This window comes from Hemitrygon akajei, chromosome 20, assembly GCF_048418815.1.
Source record: "Hemitrygon akajei chromosome 20, sHemAka1.3, whole genome shotgun sequence".
Taxonomy (NCBI): Eukaryota; Metazoa; Chordata; class Chondrichthyes; order Myliobatiformes; family Dasyatidae; genus Hemitrygon; species Hemitrygon akajei.
Genome location: NC_133143.1, coordinates 61,156,399 through 61,181,194, shown reverse-complemented (window position 1 = coordinate 61,181,194; position 24,796 = coordinate 61,156,399).

Here is a 24,796-nt window from a genome sequence, read left to right as displayed (position 1 = left end):
TTGTTTATAAAATTACATGTTGATAATTCATATAATCGTTAAACATCATACAATTGCACACATGCACAAGTATACATACAGATGTGTTGCTATACATGTTAAGTACCTTCATATAAAGGTATTTATCTTAGGAAAATGATTGTTTCCATTAACTAAGGAGATTAGAAGAAAGCTCCTCTTCCTATTCTAATTACATGATAGAGGTTCCCACTCATTAAGAATTGATTTGCTCGTCATAATGAAAAATTTCACTGAGGCATAATTTGTTTATAAAATTGTCAGTTAATATCCATATACAAAAGTCTTAGGCACATATATATAGCTAGGCTGCCTAAGACTTGCACAGTACTGTGGTAATTTAATGCATTGCACTGTACTGCTACCGCAATAAAAAATAATTTCATAACATATGTGAGTGAGTGATGATGAACCTGATTCTGATGTGGGTCTCCATTGTAGACTGAGAGTGGGAAGGCAGCAGGGAGAGGGGAATCATGGTTAGGAAAAGGGGAAGAGAGAGGGGCAGGAGCGGGTAGCAACAGAGAGACATTCTGTAATGATCAATAAACTAATTGTTTGAAATCAAACGACCTTGCCTGGTGTCTCAGGGCTGGGTGTGCACCTACACCAACCCCAACACCCACCCCCACTCCTGGCACTCCTTCTCTGCCACCTGTCCCACAGCCTTCCTGAGGCGCCTCTCCCTTGCCATTCCCAACATCCTTCGCTCCCGCCTGATTTACAACCTTGCTCTCTGCTCCACGTTGACAAATACAGCGCTGTGCAAAAAGTCTTGGCACCCGAGCTATGTACATGTGCCTAAGACTTTTGCACAGTACTGTAATTGCACACATGCGCACTTATGCATACAGATATTGTATGTAGCTATGCACATTTAAGTGAGCTCCACGTGCAAAGGTCTAATGCAAGCATGAGTATGTGCATCCAGTCACACACAGACACGCACAGGCAAAAAGCCGGTGATCCATCTGCAGGCCAGCACAGGGGACAATGCAATTGCTGCTTTTGTTCCGTTGTGCTTTGAATTGTGGTCCTCTTATTTATCCCTGAGCTACCCAAGATGAGTCAAAAATTACAGAATTTCCTTCCCTTGGAACTCTACCAACGGCAAACAACCCCCTGAGTCACAAAGTTGTAAGGCTTAATCGGGGCGATGTGTTGAAAATGTGAGCTATTTTATCATCCCAGCAAAAGGAAGCCAGTTATGACTCAAGGGAAAGCACATTGTAAAACAAACTCATCAGTCATTCAGTTGGTTCAAGTCTGAGCAGCAATAAATTGTGAGTAAGGTTTTGTTGGGTGCTATTTAAAATATAATTTATTTCGTGACTTGCCTCCTCCTGTTCTTTTCTAAGTACCTTTGTGGGTTTATCTGAGGGATTTTATAACAAAGGTTCAGGTGGGTAGCAGTCCAGCATATTGAAGTGTTAATGGGGCTGATTACCTCAGTCAGAAAAGATAAACACAAGAGATTCTGCAGATGCTGGAAACCCAAAGCAACACACACAAGATGCTGGAGGAACTCAGCAGGCCAGTCATCATCTAAGGAGGGGAATGAACAATCGATGGTTCAGCCAAGATGCTTCATCAGGACTAATGATCATTTTGATGATTTGAATGAGTGATCTTCCAAATGAAGAATGAATCAGGTCAGAAAAGAAGATGGGATTTTACAACATGCCTTCTCTTGTTCTTTTCAAATTACCTTTGTGGTTTTATCTGTTGTACTTTTAGAACTAAGTTTCAGGTAGGTAACGATCCTGCATATTGGAGTGTTAATGGGACTAATTATATCAGACAGAAAAAATGATGGATGGAGAGAGAAAGTTGAGGCCAACATTAGACACAGAGAGTTCCAAAATGTGAACAAATTCCAGACATTTCTATCTATGACTTTGTTTATTTCCAAATCAAAGATTGCACATTCTTAAAACTTGTTGCGATAAACCAGACATTTGTATCACAGTTTTGCAGCTATTCTAACTACATGATAGAGAGATCCACACTTATTATGAATCAAAATTGCTAAGTACAATACAAAACTTTATTGAAGTATGAATATATATGCACTTAGAGTATTGTGTTCAATTCTGGTCACCTCATTATAGGAAGGATGTGGAAGCTATGGAGAGGGTGCAGAGGAGATTTACCAGGATGTTGCCTGGTTTGGAGAACAAGTCATATGAAGCAAGGTTAGCAGAGCTGGGACTTTTCTCTTTGGAGCATAGAAGAATGAGAGGGGACTTGATAGAGGTCTACAAGATTATGAGAGGCATAGATAGGGTGGATAGTCAGTACCTGTTTCCTAGGACACCAATAGCAAACACCAGAGGGCATATGTACAAAATTAAGGGAGGGAAGTTTAGGGGAGACATCAGGGGTAAGTTTTTTTACACAGAGGGTTGTGAGTGCCTGGAATGACTTGCCAGGGATGATGGTGGAGGCTAAAACATTAGGGGTATCTAAGAGAATCTTGGACAGGCACATGGATGAAAGAAAAATGGAGGGTTATGGGGTAGTGTGGGTTTAGTACTTTTTTTAAAAGGATTATATGGGTCAGCACAACATGGAGGGCTGAAGGACCTGTACTGTGCTGTAGAGTTCTATGGTTCTAGGGTTTGCTAATAAAATTACATCTTGCCAGTTCATATCATCTCTAAACATCATGCATTTGCACATGTGTGTACAGACGTGCTGCTATACATTTTAAATACCTTAATATGAAGGTATTTATCTTAGGATAATGATTGTTTCCATTAATTGGGGAGATAAGAATAAAGTCCCTCTTCCTCTAATCAGTAGCAATAAAAACAGAACATATTAACTTCAGCATGTTACACACCACTTCTGAAATTCACCTTGATTGATTTCAATGAAGCAGAATTACAGAAACTGTGCATTGCATACAAATTCCATAACATTACTCATTTAGCAATACTGGCCATATTTAATCCTCTTTCCTTTCATGAATTTAGATTGAAGTATTGGGTTGAACACAGATTCAATACCTGGGCAACTGGAGATCACTGGAGTAGGTTAGGTAGATTGGTAACAGATTGAAGGATAAAGGATAAGGAAATGAGGCTGCGATATTGGGTTGGGGCTATTGGTGAAAAAGAAGACAAACACCAAAACCAACTAGATCGATAGAGTGGCCCATTGTAACTTTTAAGTAATAGCTATGCACACTTTGAGGGGTTAATATATGAAACATCTTAACTGTATTTCTCTCAGTTAATTCTTGACTTCTATATGTACCAAGTGTACAAAGTTCAAAGAAAGTTTATTATTGAAGTACATATACGTCACCATATACAACCCTGAGATTCACTTTCTTCTGGGCATTCACAGTAAATACAATGAAACACAATAGAATTAATAGAAGACCACACTCAACAGGGCAGACAACAACCAATGTGCAAAAGAACAATCTGTGCAAATACAAAAAGAAAGAGAAAATAAAAGAAATAATATTAGTAACCACAAATAAATAAGCAATAAATATTGAGAATCTGAGGTGAAGAGTCCTTGAAAGTGAGTCTAGTTCAGTGATGGGGTGAGTGAAGTTGAGTAAAGTTATCTCCTCTGGTTCAAGAGCCTGATAGTTGAGAGCTAGGTACTGTCCCTGTACCTACTAGTGCCTGAGGCCCCTGTATCTTCTTCTTGATGGCAACTGCGAGAAGAGACCATAGTCTGGATGGTGGGGGCCCTTGATGATTGATGCTGCTTTCCTGTGACAGTGCTCCATATAGATGTGCTCAGTGGTGGGGAGGGCATTACCAGTGATGGACTAGCCCATATTCTCTACTATTTGTAAGCTTTTCTGTACAAGGGCATTGGACTCCCTTACCAGGGATGATACAAACCGTCAATATACTGTCTTCCTCATCTCTGTTCTAAATAGATGTCCCTCTATTCTGAGGCTGTATCCTCTGGTTTTAGAATTCCCCCTCCTTAGGAAACATCTTCTTCACCCCACTCTTTCAACATTCGATAGGTTTCAATGAAATCCACCCTCATTCTTCTCAATTCCGGTGAGTACAGGCATCGAGCCATCAAATGCTCTTCATATGACAAGCCTTTCAATACTAGAATCATTTTCATGAACCTTCTTTGAACCTCTTCAATGTCTGCATGTCCTTTCTGGAGCCCAAGAAAGGGGCCCAAAACTGTATACAATACTCCATGTGAGGTCTCACCAGTGCTTTATAAAGTCTCAATATTACACCTTTGCTTTTATATTCTAGTCCTCTTGAAATAAATGCTAACATTGCATTTGCCTTCCTCACCACTGACTCAACCTGTAAATTAACCTTTAGGAAATCCTGCACAAAAAATCCCAAGTCCCTTTGCACCTCAGATTTTGGAATTTTCTCTCCATTTAGTGTCCGTGACCATACACTTCCTGACACTATATTCTGTCTGCCTCTTCTTTGACTATTCTCCTAATCTGCCCAAGTCCTTCTGTAGCCTCTCTGTTATCTCAACACTGTCTGCCCCTCCACCTATCTTTGTATTGTCTGAAAATTTGGCCATAAAGCCATCAATTCTGTCACCTAGATCATTGACGTATAAGGTAAAAGAGGCTGCCCAACACAGACCCCTGTAGAACACCACTAGTCACCAGTAGCCAACCAGAAAAGACTCCCTTTATTCCCACTCTTTGCCTCCAACCACTCATCCAATGCTCCATACATGTTAGGATCTTTCCCATAATACCACGGGCTCTTGTTAAGCAGCCTCATGAGTGACACCTTGTCAAAGGCCTTCTGAAAATCCAAGTACACAACACCAACTGATTCTGCTGTGTCTATCCTGTTTGTTATTTCTTCAAAGAATTTCAACAGCTCTGTCAGGCAAGATTTTTCTTTGAGGAAACCATGCTGACTTTGTCCTATTCTATCATGTGCCTCCAATTACCCCTCAATATCACCAAGACCAAGGAGATGGTGGTGGACTTTAGGAGATCTAGGCCTCATATGGAGCCAGTGATCATTAATGGAGAATGTGTGGAGCAGGTTAAGACCTACAAGTATCTGGGAGTACAGTTAGATGAGAAGCTAGACTGGACTGCCAACACAGATGCCTTGTGCAGGAGGGCACAGAGTCGACTGTACTTCCTAAGAAGGTTGGCGTCATTCAATGTCTGTAGTGAGATGCTGAAGATGTTCTATAGGTCAGTTGTGGAGAGCGCCCTCTTCTTTGTGGTGGCGTGTTGGGGAGGAAGCATTAAGAAGAGGGACGCCTCACGTCTTAATAAGCTGGTAAGGAAGGCGGGCTCTGTCGTGGGCAAAGTACTGGAGAGTTTAACATTGGTAGCTGAGCGAAGGGCGCTGAGTAGGCTACGGTCAATTATGGATAACTCTGAACATCCTCTACATAGCACCATCCAGAGACAGAGAAGCAGTTTCAGCGACAGGTTACTATCGATACAATGCTCCTCAGACAGGATGAAGAGGTCAATACTCCCCAATGCCATTAGGCTTTACAATTCTACCGCCAGGACTTAAGAACTTTTTAAAAGCTATTATTAATGCTTTTTGAGATAGTGATTTAGATGCATATCATATTTTTTACTGAGTTAAGTATTGTATGTAATTAGTTTTGCTACAACAAGTGTATGGGACATTGGAAAAAAAGTTGAATTTCCCCATGGGGATGAATAAAGTATCTATCTATCTATCTCTATCTATCAAAACTACTGATGCACCATCAATAACTCTCTGAGACGTGAGGCGAGATATTGGCTTTTATTGACTGGAAGAAAGAACAAGCAGCAATTGACCACCATGCTACATCCTGGAGACTGAGGGCAGGGCTCAGGCCCCAATCGCCTTTATAACGGGGTCTGTGGGAGGAGCCACAGTCAGTGGGAGGAGCCACAGGAGCAGTCGGGGGGGGGGGGGCGTGTCCAGACAGGTATATGTAGTTCACCACAACTACATCCTTAACAATCAACTCCAACATCTTTCCAACCACTGAGACCAGACTATCTGGCCTATAACTTCTTTTCTTCTCCCTCCCTCCCTTCCTGAAGAGTAGAGTGACGTTTCCAGTTTTCCTGTCCTCTGGAATCATGCCAGAGTCTATTGATTCTTGAAAGATCACTGCTAATGGCTCCACAATCTCTTCAGCCACATTTTTCAGAACCCTGGGGTGTAGACCATCTGATCCAGGTGACTTACCTACCTTCAGACCTTTCAGTTTCCCAAGCACCTTCTCCCGAGTAATGGCAACTTCACATACACCTGCAACCTGGCACTCTTGAACTTCTGGCATGCTGCTAATGATGCAAATACTTATTAATTATGTCCGTGATTTCCTTGTACCCCATTGCTATCTCTCCAGCATAATTCTGCAGTGATTGACTATCTACTATTGTGTCTCTTTTACACTCCATATACCAGACGAAACTTCTGTATCCTCTTTAACATTATTGGCTAGCTTACCTTCGTGTTCCATCTTTTCCTTTTTATGACTTAGTTTGTTGCCCTCTGTTGGTTTTTAAAAGCTTCCCAATCCTCTAATTTCCCACTAATTTTAACTCTATTGTAAGCCCTCTCTTTGGCTTTTATGTTGGCTTTGACTTCTCTTGTCCATGGTTGTGTCATCCTGCCTTTAGAATACTTCTTCTTCTTTGGGACATATGTACCCTGTGCCTTCCAAATTGCTCTCAGAAACTCCAGCTGCTGCTGCTCTGCCATCATCCCTGCTAGTGACCCCTTGCAATCAACTTTCGCTAGCTCCTGTCTCGTGCCTCTGTCATTCCTTTTACTCCACTGAACTACTGATACATCTGATTTTAGCTTCTTCTCAAATTGCAGGATGAATTCTATGGTATTATGATGACTGGCCCCTAGAAGTTTCTTTAGCTTAAGCTTTCTTATCAATACTGCACAACACCCAATCCAGAATCGCTGATCCTCTAGTGGGCTCAACAACAAGCTGCTCTGAAAAGTCTTCTCTTAGGCGTTTTACAAATTCTGTCTCTTGGGATCCAGCACTGCTATAACTTTCTGGAGATTGTACCTGGGCCTCTTGTATTTAACTTGGTCGCCAGACCTGAATGCCACTGACCCAACCCTCAGCCAATTGTGGATCTCATGGCTCACCCAGGGCTTCTGGTTAGGGAAGACGGAGAATGATTTTGTGGGGACACACTCATCTACGACTGTTTTTATTAAGTGTGTGACAACCACGGTGTATTTGTTCTGATCCTCTGATGAGTGCTTGAGCATGGCCCAGAAAACGAAATATGTTCCTGAGCAATGGGAAGAGAATTGAAAGTTCACACTCTATCATTAACTGTTTAGAGACTTCAGAGAGATAGAGCATGGTAACAGGTCTTCTGGTCTAATGGGCCTCTGCTGCCCAATTACACCCAAGTGACCTACTAAACGGTATGGACTGTGGGAGGAAAGGCACCAAGAGGCAACCCGTAGGGTCACAGGGAGAAAGTACAAACTCCTTACAGACAGGGGCGGCAATTAAACGCGGGTTGATGGTGCTGTAATAACATTACACTACCGTGACACTGTGTTGATTAGGCACAGAACAAAGACTGGTACAAAGGCAAGGAAAGATGACATTAGAATGGAAGGGCAATGCTAAGTGATGTCATTAATAGTACAATACTTCACCTGACATGTATCTTTCGATGAAGTTATTGTGACTGTATTTCCATATGCAATGGCATGTGTTAAATACAGTACTGTGCAGAAGTCTTAGGTACATATATATATATATATATATATATATATATATATACCTAGAGTGCCCATGAGTTTTGCAGAGTACTGTGTTTGCCAACGTGGAGTTGACAAATGTGAGTGACCATAAACCTGATTTTGATATGGGTCTCGATCGTGGACTGAGAGTGGGAAGGGGGCAGGGAGAGGGGAATCATGGTTGGGAGAGCAGAGGGAGTGGGAAGCACCAGAGAGACATTCTGTAATGATCAATAAACCAATTGTTTGGAATCAAATGACTTTGCCTGGTATCTCAGTGCTGAGTGTGTCTGCATCTATGCCGCCCCCCTCCCACCCCTGGCACTCCTTCTCTGCCACCTGTACTACACCCCTCCCGCGGCACTCCACCCTCACCATTCCCAACATCTTTTGCTCCCACCAGATTTACAAACTCGCTCTCTACTCCACGTTGATGAACACAGTACTGTGCAAAAGTCTTTGTCACCCTTGTGCTATATACGTGCCTGAGACTTTTGCACAGTACTGTAATTTCTGAGAAGTTTTCATTTTCATAAAGAATAACTTGTCAATGTTCTGTAAGCTATTACTGAACATTTCATAACCTCCTTGAAGGAGATGAGATTCCTAAGGCAGGTATTTTAAAGAGTATCAAACGCACCAAATCCTTGTCTGAGCACGTCCATCAATTTCAGTCTGAACCCCACAGACAGGACGTACAGCTGGTTGGAATGAGTTACTGTGGCAAATTGAAAGAGCAAATGAGTGTCTACGTTGCAAAACCTCAGGGTGTCGAGTAAGGTTGGGTAAATGGGGTGGAAAGGAAAAAAAACATATGTGATCAATTTTCACGGTTTCACGAGTGTAGGAGGGAGGCAAGTATATAATAAAACATTGTGGCTGTATGAAAACGATCACTCCTTTGCCAGCAGGCCGCTGTATATCTCCCTATGATCTGGTATTATTTTCAAATGATCATGCCTGACCTCTGGAAATGGGAATGCGTTCATGTGCTTGTTTTTTAATAAATGCTGCCCTTTACTTCAAACAGCGACATGCGATATGGATGGAGGTGAAACTGTTTTCTTCCCCTGTTCAAACGTAGCACATTGGAGAGCATTTTGAAATCTATCCTGAATGTAGATTTATTGTGCAATTGAATTTACAGCAATGCAAATAACAGTTAGACAGAATCCGACCCCCACTGCCCCCCCCCCCAACAGCATCTACAAAGCCTGAAACTGCCAGTTTAGGGAACTGTGCGTAATTCATTTAATGAAACCTTAACCCATTTCCCATCTGTCTCCATGGTTCGGTATTGCCAATTTTTCTTTGGAATATAAGGGATTATAAGAGCAGCCAAGTCCATTCTTCCTGCAGTTTTCCATATAAAGCAGAGATCTAATTTCCCCATCAGTCACTTCGTTACCAGGGCAAATCAATTTGGGAAGAGTAGAATTGAAGTTTTGCATTAACGTAAGATCCATAATGTGTCGAAAGATGAAGTGATAGGTTTACATCTAACAAAGAACAGGTTTGAAATGCTTATGCAAACACATGTGAGATTATTTGTTATATAATGCCAAAAGGTTAGACCGTATTACCATTTCTTTTTGATCTAAGCAAGTATATCCAATCGGGCGATGTCTTTAGTTCTGTAGTTCGGATATAAAGGACATCAACTGATCCAGTGCATTCAGGAAATCAAACAAAAAGCTAATTTGAAATAGTAAAATTTCTCTAGTCTAACTAAATAACTAAATGTTTAAAGAGATAATAGGTATACAATATAAACCATCTTGCAGTTGACATTAGATCAAGGTCTACTCTGGTCTATGAGGAAATATTCCATTGGCACCATTAAGCAGTTCTTAAGATTTGTAGCTTTTTAGCCATCTGGCCAATGTTGAGTAAAATTAAAGGCCTTAGATCTTTGGAGCTTCCTCGTTTATTGTATCCTTCAATGCTTGATGTTTATAGTGAACCATTGAAAATTGAGTAAAGATGTTGAGCCATAATTTGCTGTCAGAATGATAATGAAGCTCGTGTTGCTCTCTGCAACATTTGGCATAAGTACGATAGCTATTCTGAGCAAATGTGTGGTTAATCACGCCGTATCTAAAACATGCTCTCCAAGATGGAGTGCTCAATGTTAACTTGTTGAAAACAGTAGTCCTCCGACTGTCCATTGAATGCCATGAAACTGCTCATTGGTGCAAAGGGTACAATCTCAGAATCAGGGTGAATAACACCGATGTATGTTTTGAAATTTGTTGTTTTGCAGTAACATTACAGTGCAATACGCAAAAAGTTAACTTAGAGTAAAATAAATACAACTTCTCGTGTTAAACACGAATGATATTGTCTCCTGTGCTGTATCTCTCTATGACTTCATGCGTGTATTTGCCTTTTATCCTCAGTGTTTCAGTGACAGAGCACATCATTCATCATTTCTTGGTGCAGGTTAAGATGTTGATTAATTACTTTTAGGGTAAATTTAGAGAAGATACTTGCAGTGTAAGGCCAGTGAGAAATATTGTAATTTCTTACTTCTAATCTCTTACTTTACAGAAGATGGTGCCAGTGAACAACTCGACCAGGGGCGACATCTTTCAGACAGTTCACAAAGCTACTTCTTTCACTTCTTTTACATCTCCTTTTATTTTCAAATGAGGTTCTGCTACTGTTGGAGCTGGCGATGCACATTTTGGTGGTGTGTTCTCGGGCAGATTGAGCGACCTGGAGCTTTGCTGTCTCCAAGAAGGTTTCAAGCGAAGTCTGCAGTCTCCAGGCCAGGAAGGCTGAAGATGGGCCTCGAGCCCATGATCGACTGTATTCCTCGCTGATCTCACTGATTAAAGCCTCGAGGAAGAATAAAATCAATGAGGACGAGAGCAGAAGGCGGGCAGGCGTACTGTGCCATCTACCTGTGTACGTCTAGCCTCTTTCTCCCTCTCGCTCGCTGCTCCCGGAGGAAGGTGTCTGCATGTGACCATCTCTGTCTCCCTGTCACCTGATGCTGCCAGAGTCCTGGGTCTTGGGCAAGGTTTAATTGATGTGGTTTCTGTAATTCACAATATGATGTGTCTCTGGATTCTGATCACTCTTTTTGTTGCTATTTTGCGTGATTTTGATCGGGGTTGCCTGCAGGTAACGAGTGTTAGATTGAACAGAACAGAGCTGTACTGAATATGACTGGCCTCTTGATGATTTTGTGAGTTGCTGTTTTATATTCCGTGCTTTTTGCTAGTTTTTTTGCCGTTTACGCGATTTTGTTTTGCATGTTGGGGGTGGGGGGGGGGGGTTGGTTTGATGTTTCTCTTTGAATGATTTCAATGGTTTTCTTTGTCCCATGGCTACCTGCGGGAAGACAAACTTTAGGGCTGTATGCTGTGTGCATATGTTGAATAATTCGAATCTTAAATAATTGAAGTTGGTCCATGATGATACAAACTTGCCCAAGACGGTTAACTGTTGAGCTGAGGCAGTTTATGGTTGGCACAGTAGTGTAGTGGTTAGCACAGCTGTAAGATTGGGGTTCGATTCCTACCGCTGTCTGTAAGGAGCTTGAATGTTCTCCCCGTGACCACATGGGTTTCCTCCGGGTCCTCCCACATTCCAAAGAAATGGAATTAGGGTTAGTGGGAGAGCTATATTGGTGATACTTGCACAACCCTTGCTGATTTGATTTGATGCAAACAACGCATTTCACTGTATGCTTCGATGTACCTGTGACAAATAAAACTAATCTTTAAAGAATCTTTATCTTCTAAAACTTCTGTGGCTCTGCTCGTTACTCTAGACATTTTTTTCAATTGCCCTCTTTGATTTTATTTTAGAGATTGAGAGCTCTCTCTCTCTCTCCCTCAGTGGTGAGAGAGGGTTTGCTGATGATTCTCGAATCGGCAGAACTCGAAGTAAAGTGGCACCGAAGGCTGTAACACTGAAACAGCGAGCTGTTGGTCTCCCCTCTTGTGGCAGGAGTAATACCTCTCTCTCTCCCCCGTCAGCGAGAAAGAGAGCCTGTCTGAGATGTCGAGCTGTTGGAATGTTCTCTTTGGAGGCTGTGCTATTGCTTGCGTGGCAGGTAGTGGGACGTGGGGGCTGGTGCTTTTGTTGAGGCAGGTGGGGGAGGGGAAGGAGGGATGGTTAACACTTTGCAGCAGTTTGTCCGTGGGAGGGATGGGGGATTTTGGGTTTCTAACATCTTTTTGTCATTCATTCTTTGGGGTTTTTCTTCTATTCCATTAATGTCTGTGAAGAGTAAGATTTTCAGGTTGTATACTATATACGTTCTGTGATATTAAATGGACTATTGAACCATTTTCTTTCCTGGAGACTATTTCAGATCTATCTGCAGAAATTTGGCTTTAGCTCTGGGCAAGAAATTAGCTTCGGTCAGAAACACAGAACAGGTAGACATTCCAAGCAGAATGTCAGACTTATTATTGCAGTATTTCTATTGCTATAGGTTCAACAGAAAATATCACAGAAAAAGGGGAATTAACTGGTGCACTAATGTCACCTTCACTTTTCCCTGCTTGTAAATCAACTCAAATTAAAGAGGTTGACCCATAGTTAATCTCTGGAGTGGTCTAGCCAGCTATTTTGCCGTGTACAAACACTCTCTGCAGTTGAAGGAAAGAAACAACAACTGGATTCTCAAGGCCATACAAGTTGGGTTTGCCAGTTTTATCCATGAATGAATGAATTATTAAAAAAAAGAACGGGTTGATTAAAGAAACCCCATATGGTTACTTAATCATACATTCAGTGGCCACTTTATTTGGTACCTCCTGTACCTAATAAAATTGCTGCTGAGTGTGCATTCGTGGTCTTCTGTTGCTGTAGTCCATCCACTTCGAGGTTCGACATGTTGTGTGTTTGGAGATGCTCTTCTGCACACACTGTTGTAACATGTGGTTATTTGAGCTCCTGTCACCTTGCACCAGTCTGGCCATTCTCCTCTGACCCCTCGTTAACAAGGCATTTTTGCCCACAGAAACATTGCTCACTGGATGCATTTTGTTTCTTGCACCATTCTCTCTAAACTCTAGAGATTGTTGTGCATGAAAACTCCAGGAGATCAGTTTCTGAGATACTCAAACCACCCCATCTGGCACCAACAATCATTCCACGGTCAAAATCACTTTGATCACATTTCTTCCCCATTCTGATGTTTGGTCTGAACAACAAGTGAACCTCTTGACCATGTCAGTATGCCTTTATACATTGAGTTCCTGCCACATGATTTGACTGATTAGATATTTGCATTAATGAGCAGGTGTACAGGCATTTCTAATAAAGTGGTCACTAATTTTAACACAGTCATGAACTCTAGGAATCAAGGAAGAGGGGACCTGTAATACAATTTGTCTGCTACAGCTTAAATTACTCCATAGAGCCAAACAAAGTTTTTTTTCCCTAAAATTCTCAGGAGTGCAAACTGTTCTAACTGTGTGCTTAACTTCTTTGCATGTGACCCTGCCTTTAAAAAGCAACAGGAAGGTAACCTCGTAGTTTCATCAATTGATTAGAAAGTTACTGTAGACTTTTATTTTAGAGCATACAGTATCTTTTTATGATGAAACATTAAGCATTTGACTTTAACATAATTGGGCAAAGTAGGCACTCTAAAGAAACAGACACAATGAATTATGTCATAGGAAGAGGCTATCAGGCAAACAGCTTCAAGTACATCATTACTTCTTGCTGCCTCAGTAGACAGCATAATCAAAAATCCCGCTCATCCTGGACATTCTATCTTCTTCCTTCTCCCTGTGGGTAGAAGATACAAAAGCTGAAAGCACGTACCACCAGGTTCAAAGGCAGCTTCTATCCTACTGCTATCAGACTATTGAATGGACCTCTTGTTTGATAAGATGGACTCTTGACCTCACGATCTTTATGATCTTGCAATATGTTGTTACTGGAGCACCCAGAGGAAACCCACGCGGCCATGGGGAGAACGAACGAGCTCTTTATCGTGGATCAAAGATCAAGAATCAAGTCTTAGCAAATATATCAGCTCAGTTCTGACTAAAATCCAATACTGCGAGAAGAGGCAGATGCACGTTACCTTAAGAATAACTCCTCAAAGAACAGGTATATTTTTATTGAACATCTCCTCGGTCGGGATGTGAGAATTGATATATGCATTGACTAACGGAAAAAGAAATTAGCTTCTGTACAAAATTCAAAACATGGTGATCCCGTGGTTTTGCCAATATGATACCTTACCTTAAACTTTGACCTCACAATATAATGCAATCAATACAGACAAAGCATTTGAAAAAAGCATGAGAAAAAGGTTCTCGAATTCATTGCATTTACCAGCGTTTTAAATGGACAAGTCAAAGTTCAGCCATTCAGAACACTGAAGCCTTGTTTTCAATATTTTTGTTCCTTCCTATTTACCTTTATAACCAACTACTGGTTTTCCAGAGAGCTGATTTGTCGATTATATATTTTTGTGAGGCGAAGAGACTGAATTTGGTTCAGGCTCTGCTTGCTGGTAGATGTTCCTTTTTGTTCTCAGCTACTGATAGGTGCTTCCTGTGCAAAAACTAATCTATTGCAATAAGCATCATTGTTGAGAAATGTGAAACACGGACTTACAGGACATCAGCAAATGGAGGACTTTTAGCAAATGGAATTAGATGTATCTTATTTGTAAAATACTTGGGATTTTTGGACAGCTTGAGAGATGACATTTCTATCATTGTTTATATCAGTCTTTCAAATACGTTTCAAATCTTGTATGAAAGTACTTCCTTCAGTAGTTTATAAAAGCAGCCTGAGAGTGCTTTTGGCATTTCCCTGACCTAAAGCGACCTCTGCTTTATACACTCTGTCACTCTGAAAATCGAGGAGTTTGCATTTTCATTTTGGGCAGAGCTCCCGTGAATGAACGAAAATATGTTGATGTCACAGAGGTTGAATGCAAGGCAGCATAAGAAGCCGAGCATCGTTGTGGAAAGTAATCAGATAGTCAATGGACCCCTAGCTTAGTGAATGTGGAGAAAAAACAACAGCAGATTCACACTGTGGCTCTGTCAGGAGACTGCAAGCACTCAGGCTCATCCGGTGACAGAGCGGCAATCGCTCAAAGACTGAGCTTTGCATTCACTTTGGCTCTGAAGAAGCCATTGGAAATACCAGGAAAATCACTTACTGAAAGCTTCAGGGTTCGTAAAGACTGTCGTAGCTGGTGGGATAAGCTCCCACTACTTCTTAAATGCTCCCAATGGCGTGCATCTAAAATAGCCTCTGACAGCCAAGCCCAGCTCCTGGCCTTCACATGTAGCTTAGCTACTAAGCCCAGCGGAATCACTTCGACTGACAGGAGATGGGGAGAAGGAAGGCCGCTGGTGCCTTCAAACCAGTTGCTTCGGGCAGATAAGGCTCGTCAGCTGTGGTTGGCAGCACCACTAGGAGAAGAAACAATCCGATGTCAAATCTCCGCCACCTGTGGCTATACCCCCTCGTGGGGAAGGCTTCGGGAGTAAACCCAGAGGAAAATTCCGGAGCTGGAGTCCTACATTGAGCTCAACACTGACTGGCAACTCCTGTGATGCTCCTGGTGCCAGAATGTATTGACTTCTGCCGTTCCATAACCATAAGATTATAAGACAAAGGAGCAGAATTAGGCCATTCGGCCCATCAGGTCTGCTCTGCCATTTCATCACGGCTGATCCAATTTTCCTCTCAGTCCCAATCTCTTGTCTTACCCCATATTTCTTCATGCCCTGACCAGTCATGAATCTATCAATCTCTGCCTTAAATATACACAAAGACTTAACCTCCACGGCTGCCTGTGGCAATGAATTCCACAGATTCACCACTCTCTGGCTAGAGAAAATCCTCCTCATCTCTGTTCTAAAAGGACCCCTCTCTATTCTGAGGCCTTATCCTCTGGTTGCTGACTCCCCCATCATAGGAAACATCCTCTCCACATCCTTTCCATCAAGACCTTTCACTGTTCAATAAAGTTTCAATGAGGTCACCCTCCCATTCTTCTGAATTGCAGTGAATACAGGCCCAAGCCATCAAACACTCTTCAAATGACAAGCTGTTCAAACCTGGAATCATTTTCGCGAACCTCCTTTGAATCCTCTCCAGTTTCAGCACATCCTTTCTAAGATAAGATGATGAGAGGCATTGATCGTGTGGTTAGTCAGAGGCTTTTCTTCAGGGCTGAAATGGCTAACATGAGAGGGCACAGTTTTAAGATGCTTGGAAGCAGGTACAGAGGAGATGTCAAGGGTAAGCTTTTTAATGCAGAGAGTGGTGAGTGCGTGGAATAGGCTGCCAGCAACGGTGGTGGAGGCGGATATGATAGGGTCTTTTAAGAGACTCCTGGGCAGGTACACGGAGCTTAGAAAAATAGAGGGCTATGGGTAAGCCTAGGTAATTTCTAAAGTAAGTACATGTTCAGCACAGCATTGTGGGCCGAAGGGCCTGTAGTGCACTGTAGGTTTTCTATGTTTCTGTTTCCATAAGGGGCCCAAACCTGCTCACAATACGCCAAGTAAGGCCTCTTCAGTGCTTTATAAAGTGTTAATGTTACATCCTTGCTTTTATATTTTAGTGTTCTTGAAATGAATGCTAACACCTTATTTGCATTCCTCACCACAAACTCAGCCTTCAAATTAACCTTTCGGGAATCCTGCACAAGCACTCCCAAGTCCTTTCGCACTTCAGATTTTTGCATTTTCTGTCCATTTAGGAAATAGTTAACCCTTTCGCATCTTCTACCAAAGTGCATGGCCGTACTCTTCATGACACTGTATTCCATCTGCCACTTCTTTGCTCATTCTCCAAATCTGTCTCAGTCCTTCTGTAGCCTCTCTACTTCTGCAAAACTACCTGTCACTCCACCTAACTTCATATCATCTGCAAACTTTGCAACAAAGCCATCAATTCCATCATCCACATCATTGACAAATAATGTAAAAAGAATCGGTTCCAACACAGACCCCTGACTTTGCCTCCTGCAAATCAGTCTCTGCTTTATCTATGCTAGAATCTTTCCTGTAATACCATGGGCTTGTAGCTTGTTAACCTTGTCAAAGGCCTTCTGAAAATCCAAGTACACAATATCAACTGATTCTCCTTTGTTTATCCTGCTTGTTACTTCTTCAAAGAATTCCAACAGATTTTTAAGGCAAGATTTTCCCTTGAGGAAACCATGCTGACTACGGCCTATTTTATCATGTGCTTCCAAATACCCTGAGAACTCATCCTTCTATATAGTTGACTCCAACATCTCCCCAGCCACTGAGGTCAGACTAACTGATCTATAATTTCCTTTGTTCTGCCTCTCTCCCTTCTTGAAGAGTGGAGTGACAGTTTACAGTTTTTCAGAACCATTCCAGAATCTAGTGATTCTTGAAAAATCATTACTAATACAACCACAATCTCTTCAGACATCTCTTTCAGAACCCTGGATTAGATTAGATTAGATTGTGAGGACGCTCAGTTCTCGTTTATTCTCATTTAGTAATGCATGCATTAAGAAATGATACAATGTTCGTCCAGTATGATATCACAAAAACACAAGACAGACCAAGACTAACTTACAAAAACCACATAATTATAACATATAGTTACAACAGTGCAAGGCAATGCTGTAATTTGATTAGGGCAGACCATGGACACGGTAAAAAGTCTCAAAGTCCCCGATAGCCCATCATCTCACGTAGACGGTAGAAGGAAGAAAAACTCTTCCTGCCATGAACCTCCAGCGCCGCAAAGCTTCCCGATGCAGCCTCTGGAAGCATCCGACCACAGCCAACTCTGAGTCCATCCAAAAAACTTCGAGCCTCCGACCAGCCCTCCGACACCGAGCACCATCTCTGTCGAGCGCTTCGACACCGGCCCAGGCTGCCAAGCAACAGGCAAAGCCGAGGATTCGGGGCCTTCCTCCCGGAGATTTCTCGATCGCACAGTAGCAGCGGCAGCAAAACTGGCACGTCAGAAGTTTCACCAGATGTTCCTCCGTACTTCTCAAGTCCGTCCCCATCAAAGCAGGATTGTGCATGGCCCCTACTTACAGATGACAGATATTCATTCCTGGAGTGGCCATGCGCGCTTCCGTCGCGCCTTTTTTTTCACTACCTGGTCCAGATGATTTATCTACCTTCAAACCTTTCAGTTTCCCAAGAACCTTCTCCCTGGTAATGGTAACTTCACACACTTCATGACCCCTGAAACCTGGAACTTCCACCATACTGCCAGTGAAGGCTGATGCCAAAATACTCATTCGGTTCATCTGCCATTTCCTTTCCCCCATTACTACCTCTCTAGTATTGTTTTCCAGTGGTCTGATATCCACTCTCCCATCTCTTTTACACTTTATGTATCAGAAGAAACTTTTGGTATCCTCTTCTAACATTATTGGCTAGCTTACTTTTGTATTCCATCGTTACCATCTTAATCACTTATTTAGTTATCTTCTGTTGGTATTTAAAAACTTCCCAATCTTCTAACTTCCCACTAACTTTTGCTCTATTATATACCTTCGATTTGGCTTTTATGTTGGCTTTGACTTCTCATATTGAAATACCCCATACCATTTTCTACCTCCCCTTGTAATTTGTAGACCACATTCTTACTATAGTTTTGGGGTCTGGATACAACTCCCATCAGGGTCTTTTTACCCTTACAGTTCCTTAGCTCTATCCACAATGATTCAACACCTTCCAACACTATGTCACCTTTTTCTAATGATTTGATTTCATTTTTTTCCAAGGAGATGTGAGGGGCGAGATTTTTTCACAGAGAGTGGAATGTGCTGCTGAGGATGGTGGGAGAGGCAGATACGTTAGGGTGACTTAAGAAAATCTCAGATAGGCACATGAATGTGATGGAAATGAAAGGGTATGGAGCTTGTACAGGCAGAAGGAATTTGTTTATTTGGTCACTTGATTATTAAATTAATTGGTTCAGCCAGATTCTAGGCCAAAGGGGCAGCTCCCATCCTGCATTGTTCTATGTTCTATGTTCTATCTCTAGGAAACTAATACTGTAGCCATTCATCTTGTAGAGCCAGGTCTCACCTGCGTGGATCTGTTCTCTGAACTTGCCCACCCATGTTCAGACTAATCTTACCCTGTTGAACTGGAGATTCCGGACTAGACTGGAATCAACGAGGAATGCTCGACAGCTGTGGCAGGGTATCAATGTCATAACCTCCTACAAAGCTAAATCTTGTGGCATAGAGGACAGCAGGTACTTCTGTGAATATTAGCTTTGATGACGGACTTGATCCATAAATTCATATACTGCATTTGATATGAAGTCAAGGATCAACTTTAATTTGTACTTTCGAAATTAGATGTGCATTTATATGTAAGGAAACATCACAGTTCACTCAGCATTGGTGGAGTTACACTGAAAAGAATACTGCATGAAGCTCGTGGTCTGAGATGACAATAACTTCCAGACAATGTGGCTCATGGGTAAAATGCATATATTTTTTGAAAGAGGAAAGTTGAGGTGTCTGTCGGTCAGGGTCAACCATGGATATCTAGTCTTGATATCTAGACGTCTTGATAGGCAAGCCAGGACAATACAACATGGAGAGCAAGCTGTGCCCAAACTCCCCCGCTTCACGCATCTGGTGAATCCAAAGGAATGGCAGAGACCGATGCAGTCTGGTACCAGCAGCGTCACTGGAGTTGCCAGTCAGCATCAAACTCAACATGGGACTATCTTAGGGAATCCAGCCCCAGATTTTTCCCTCGGGGTTTACTTCCGAAGCCTTTCCATGAGTGGGTATAGCCACAAAGCAGCAGAGGTTTGAGATCAGAGTTTTCCTTCTCCTAGATGAGCTGCCAACCACGGCTGATAAGCCCCATCCGCCTGACAAAACTGGTTTTAAGGCCTCAGTAACCCGCCTTTGTACTTAAGCATTTAAATTGTAAAACAGCATGAAGGAAGCATAGTTTTGGCATTGGAAACAATCTTTTCAGAATGTTGCTCTAAATTTGATCATCTCTCTCCACATTGATTGTATCATGGCCTACTGCGCAAACAGCAGTGCTCTGAGTGGAGATGCCTACAGAAAGTAATGGACACGGCCCATTAAAGCCCTCCACACCATTGAGCACACCTACAAGGAGCGCTGTTGCAGGAAAGCAGCATCCATCATCAGGGACCCCACCACCCTGGCCATGCTCTCTTCTTGCTGCTGCTGTCAGAAAGAAGGTACAGGAGCCTTAGGACCCACACTGACAGGTTCAGGAGCAGTTAATAGACCTCAGCCATCAGGCTCTTGAACCAAAGGGGATAACTTCACTCAACTTCATTTGCCCCATCACTGAAGTGTTCCCACAACCTATGGACTCACTTTCAAGGACTCTCCATTAGATTAGATTCAACTTCATTGTCATTGTGCTGAGCACAGTTACAAAGCCAAAGAAATGCAGTTAGCATCTAACCAGAATGCAAAGAATAGTGTTATTTACAAAATAACTGTGAATAAAAAGTAAGTGCTACAGCACACAAATATAAAAGTACTGAGACAGTACAATATGGGTGCAATACTGCTTAGCGCTGTGATGTGAGGTTCAGCAGGGTCACAGCCTCAGGGAAGAAGCTCTTCCTGTGCCTGCTGGTGCGGGAGCGGAGGCTCCTGTAGCGCCTACCGGATGGGAGGAGAGTAAAAAGTTCATGGTTAGGTTGAGATGCATCCTTGATAATGCTTTTCGCCCTGCCCAGGCAGCGTTTATGGTAGCGTTATAGGATCCATCTCATGTTCTTGATATTTATTGCTTAAGTATTAAATTTACTTTGAATTTTGAACTTTGATATTCTTCCATCCACACCCTCCATTGAAGATCACTCCCAGAGCATGGATTTGTGTTCAATATATATGCAATACAGGCCTGTTTACCACTTTGGCGATTATCACTGACACAGCTGGTGCTGCTGAAGGGCCAGCCATGTAGTTGCAGGCTTCACAGTGATTAAAGCATTTGAATTACTCAGCATTTCCTTCAACTAGCAGCAGCCCAGAGAGTCTGACTGTTTAACAGGCAAAGGAGTGGGCAGGAAAAGTCACTACCCACTACCCACCCTGCAAGCTGCGTTCTCCTAAAGCTCCCTTCTGGAAAACACTATAGGGCTATTAAAACAAAACTTCACGCCATCTTAAAAGTTTCTTCCCCCAGGCTGTTAATCTGATCAACCATTCTAGTTAGCACCCAACTCTGCTTATTGCTTCAGTCACAGCTCCGTAAACACTTTTTATAAAGACGTTTAAATTGTAAATAAATGCTAGTATTTATGTATTAACAAATATATCTGTACTTTAACCTCTAACTTTATTTTTATATAATTATTTATTCTGTATAATTATTGACTGTTGAACAAAAGAGATTCTGCAGATACTGGAAATCCAGAGCAACACACGCAAGATACTGGAGGAACTTTGCAGGTCAGGCAGCCTCTATGAAGTGGAATAAAGAGTCGACGTTTTGGGTCGGAACTCTTCATCAGGGTTATTGTTGAATATTGCCATTTTCTTGTTGCATGTTGCGCTAAAACACCAAAGCAAATTCTGAACACAAGTAAACATATATGACGAATAAAGTTTATCCTCGATCCTTGATCAAGTTCTAGTCTAAAGAGCCATACACTAAAATTACCTGTTTAGAATTTGCTTTCTGATACAACTGAATTGAGAAGCTTACTTCATTTATTTTGATTTACAATTAACGATATGGCAATATCAGCACTATTGGTACTGTAATTTCAGAGGTGAATTGCCCTGTTGTACACCTATTATTCTGTGATAGAAGTAGCCTTGCTGTGCTGTTACATAGTCTCATGGTTTTGACCTATCAATACAGAAGCATGGTAGAAGATGGAAGGACTTGGGATGCCAGGAAATGTTAAAGGTTCAAAGTAAATTTATTATCAAAGTACATATATGCCACCTGAGGTTCATTTTGCACAACCAATGTGCAAATGACAACAAATTGTGCAGATGCAGACAAAGAAAAAAGAAGTATTTATTGAGAACATGAGTTGGAGAGTCTTTCAAAGTGAGTCCACAGTTTATGGGATCAATTTAGTGCTGTGGTAAGTGAAGTTATCCCCAGTGGTTCAAGAGCCTGATGATTGTGGCGTAATAACTATTCCTAACCCTGGTGGCGTGAGTCCTGAGGCACCCTCTTCCCGATGGCAGCAGCGTGAAGAGAGCTTGACCTGGGTGGTGGGGGTCCTCGATGATGGATGCTGCTTTCCTGTGACAGTGCTCCCTGCAGATGTGCTCAAAGGTCACTTTCTATGAGTGTGAGTTGCTTATGTTGTCTGATAAAGTTTCTGATTAATAGTAGCTCTCAGGAAGTTGCTAGGGGTGGGCATAATGATGACACAGCTGTTGAATGCCAAGTAGATGTTGTTCATTTCTCATATATTGCAAATCATTGTGTCTTGAAATGATTTAATGCATTGTTTAATAGCTAATTAATGCATGCTTTGACTGTAGAATCAAAGATTCTTAACAATAATTTGAGTTATTTCCACTCTATACAACAATCAACATACAAGTACTGAAGGTTTAGAATTGACAGCTATACAAGAGGTTTTAATAGCTGTTAAAATCCAAAATTCAAAGATTGGCTTAATTTGTTCCATGTACTTGAAACAGTCAGTTCAAATCAGGAAGGATTGCGGTGGGCAAGTGTTGCTTTGCTTCTAGTCCCGAGACAGCATGTTCATAATTCACAAACCCTAACTGTCCCATCTTTGGAATGTGGGTGGAAACCGGAGCACCCGGAGGAAACCCATGTGGTCATTGGGAGAAGCGTGCAAACTCTTTAGAAACAGCGGTGGGAATTGAACCCTGTTCGTAAGGTTGATGCTGTAAAGCACTGCGCTAACCATTCCAGTACTATGCAGCCAGCTAAGCTGGCTTAGCTCAGCTGTTAACAGTTTTAGGCAATTTCGTACTATCCTGGGCCAATTGCAAAGATTCAAGATTCAAAGTATATTTATTATCAAAGTATGTGTACAGTATACAATCCATCACCCCACAGACAGCCATAAAACAATGAAAACAGACAGACAGACATACTTTATTGATCCCGAGGGAAATTGGGTTTTGTTACAGCCGCACCAACCAAGAATAGTGTAGAAATATAGCAACAAAAACCATAAATAATTAAATAAAAATAAGTTAATCATGCCAAGTAGAAATAAGTCCAGGACCAGCCTATTGGCTCAGGGTGTCTGACACTCCGAGGGAGGAGTGGTAAAGTTTGATGGCCACAGGCAGGAATGACTTCCTATGACGCTCAGTGTTACATCTCGGTGGAATGGGTTTCTGGCTGAATGTACTCCTGTGCCTAACCAGTACATTATGGAGTGGATGGGAGTCATTGTCCAAGATGGCATGCAACTTGGACAGCATCCTCTTTTCAGACACACCGTCAGAGAGTCCAGTTCCACCCCCACAACATCACTGGCCTTACGAATGAGTTTGTTGATTCTGTTGGTGTCTGCTACCCTCAGCCTGCTGCCCCAGCACACAACAGCAAACATGATAGCACTGACCACCACAGACTCGTAGAACATCCTCAGCATCGTCCGGCAGATGTTAAAGGACCTCAGTCTCCTCAGGAAGTGGAGACAGCCATAGAGAAAACCATTGAAACTGTTCAAAGAGAAATATCAAACCCCCAACATGAGAAAAACAATTTGTGCAAATGGCAAAAAAACAAATGAAAAACACAGAGTATAGAACAGCAACCCACAAAGCCATCGAGAAGCCAATGTATTTAGTACAGCTCAATCTTGCACTGTCACTCGTTACCTGGATGCAGCCTCAATCAAAATCACAGAAAACTGCAACAAAAAAGTGTGATCAGAATCCAGAGACACATCATACCTTGAATTACAGAGCCAATCCAAAAATGACATTGATTAAACCCTGCCCGAGACCCAGGACTTTCAGGCACTCAGCCGAAGGCTGTGTTTCAAAGAATGGAAATAAAAGAAAAGGCTGCGGATGCTAATCTGAAATAAGATCTGAAAATGTTGGAAATTCAGGTCAGGTCAGTCAGCAGCCATTGAGATAGAAACAGAGTTAACAGTTCAGTTCGATGACCTGTTTTAATTCCTAGAGTAAGCAAAATGGGGCAGAGGGAACAACAGAGAAGAACCTGTAAGAAGGTGGAGATTGAGAAACAACAAGTAAGACAGGTGGTGGTGGTGTCAATGGTGAAGTATGTCTGGAGTGGAGAACACAGGATATTAGTCAAATTTTAAATAGCAGAAGAGGACAGAGAGAAAAGAAGCTCATTTCTGGAAATAATAAGAATGGTTTATTGTCCAATGATGTTGAATGTACTATTGTCACTTATATTTCATCTGCTGAGAAGTTTAGCAAAATGTGTTTGATCGTGTCGCACCATTAATTGTTCCTCACCTATCTTGTGGAAATAAGCTCATTCCATGCTTCTCAAAACAGGAATTTGATTCGTGGTTACAAGAATGAGATATCTGTCTGCTACACTAATTGTAATTTTCTGAATTGCACAATCTGTGCAAAGATCACAGCACTGGCTGAGAAATTGTAATCTATGGTGGATTGTTGGATACAAATTTCCTCTGTGAAACCTTTGCAGACCATTCTCATCAAGGACTTACACAGCATATGTCGAGTCATCATGGAAACCGGCCTCCGCTCGATGGACTCCGTCTAAACCTCTTGCTGCTTCCAAATGCAGCAAGCATAATCAAAGACCCCGTCCACCCTGGACATTCTGTCTTCTCCCTTCTCCCATTGAGCAGAAGATATAAAAAGCCTGAAAGCACCTACCACCAGGTTCAAGAACGACTCTATCAGACTGCTACAAGTCCTTGAATGGTTCCCTAGTTCAATAAGTTGGATCTCACAATCTATCTCATGATGAACTTGCACCTTATTGTTTAACAGCACTGCACTTCCTCAGTACCTGTTACAATTTATTCTGCAGCGTTGCTGTTTTACCTCAATGCATTGTGTAGTGATCTGATCTGTATGAAGAATATGCAAGACAAGCTTTTCAATGTATCTT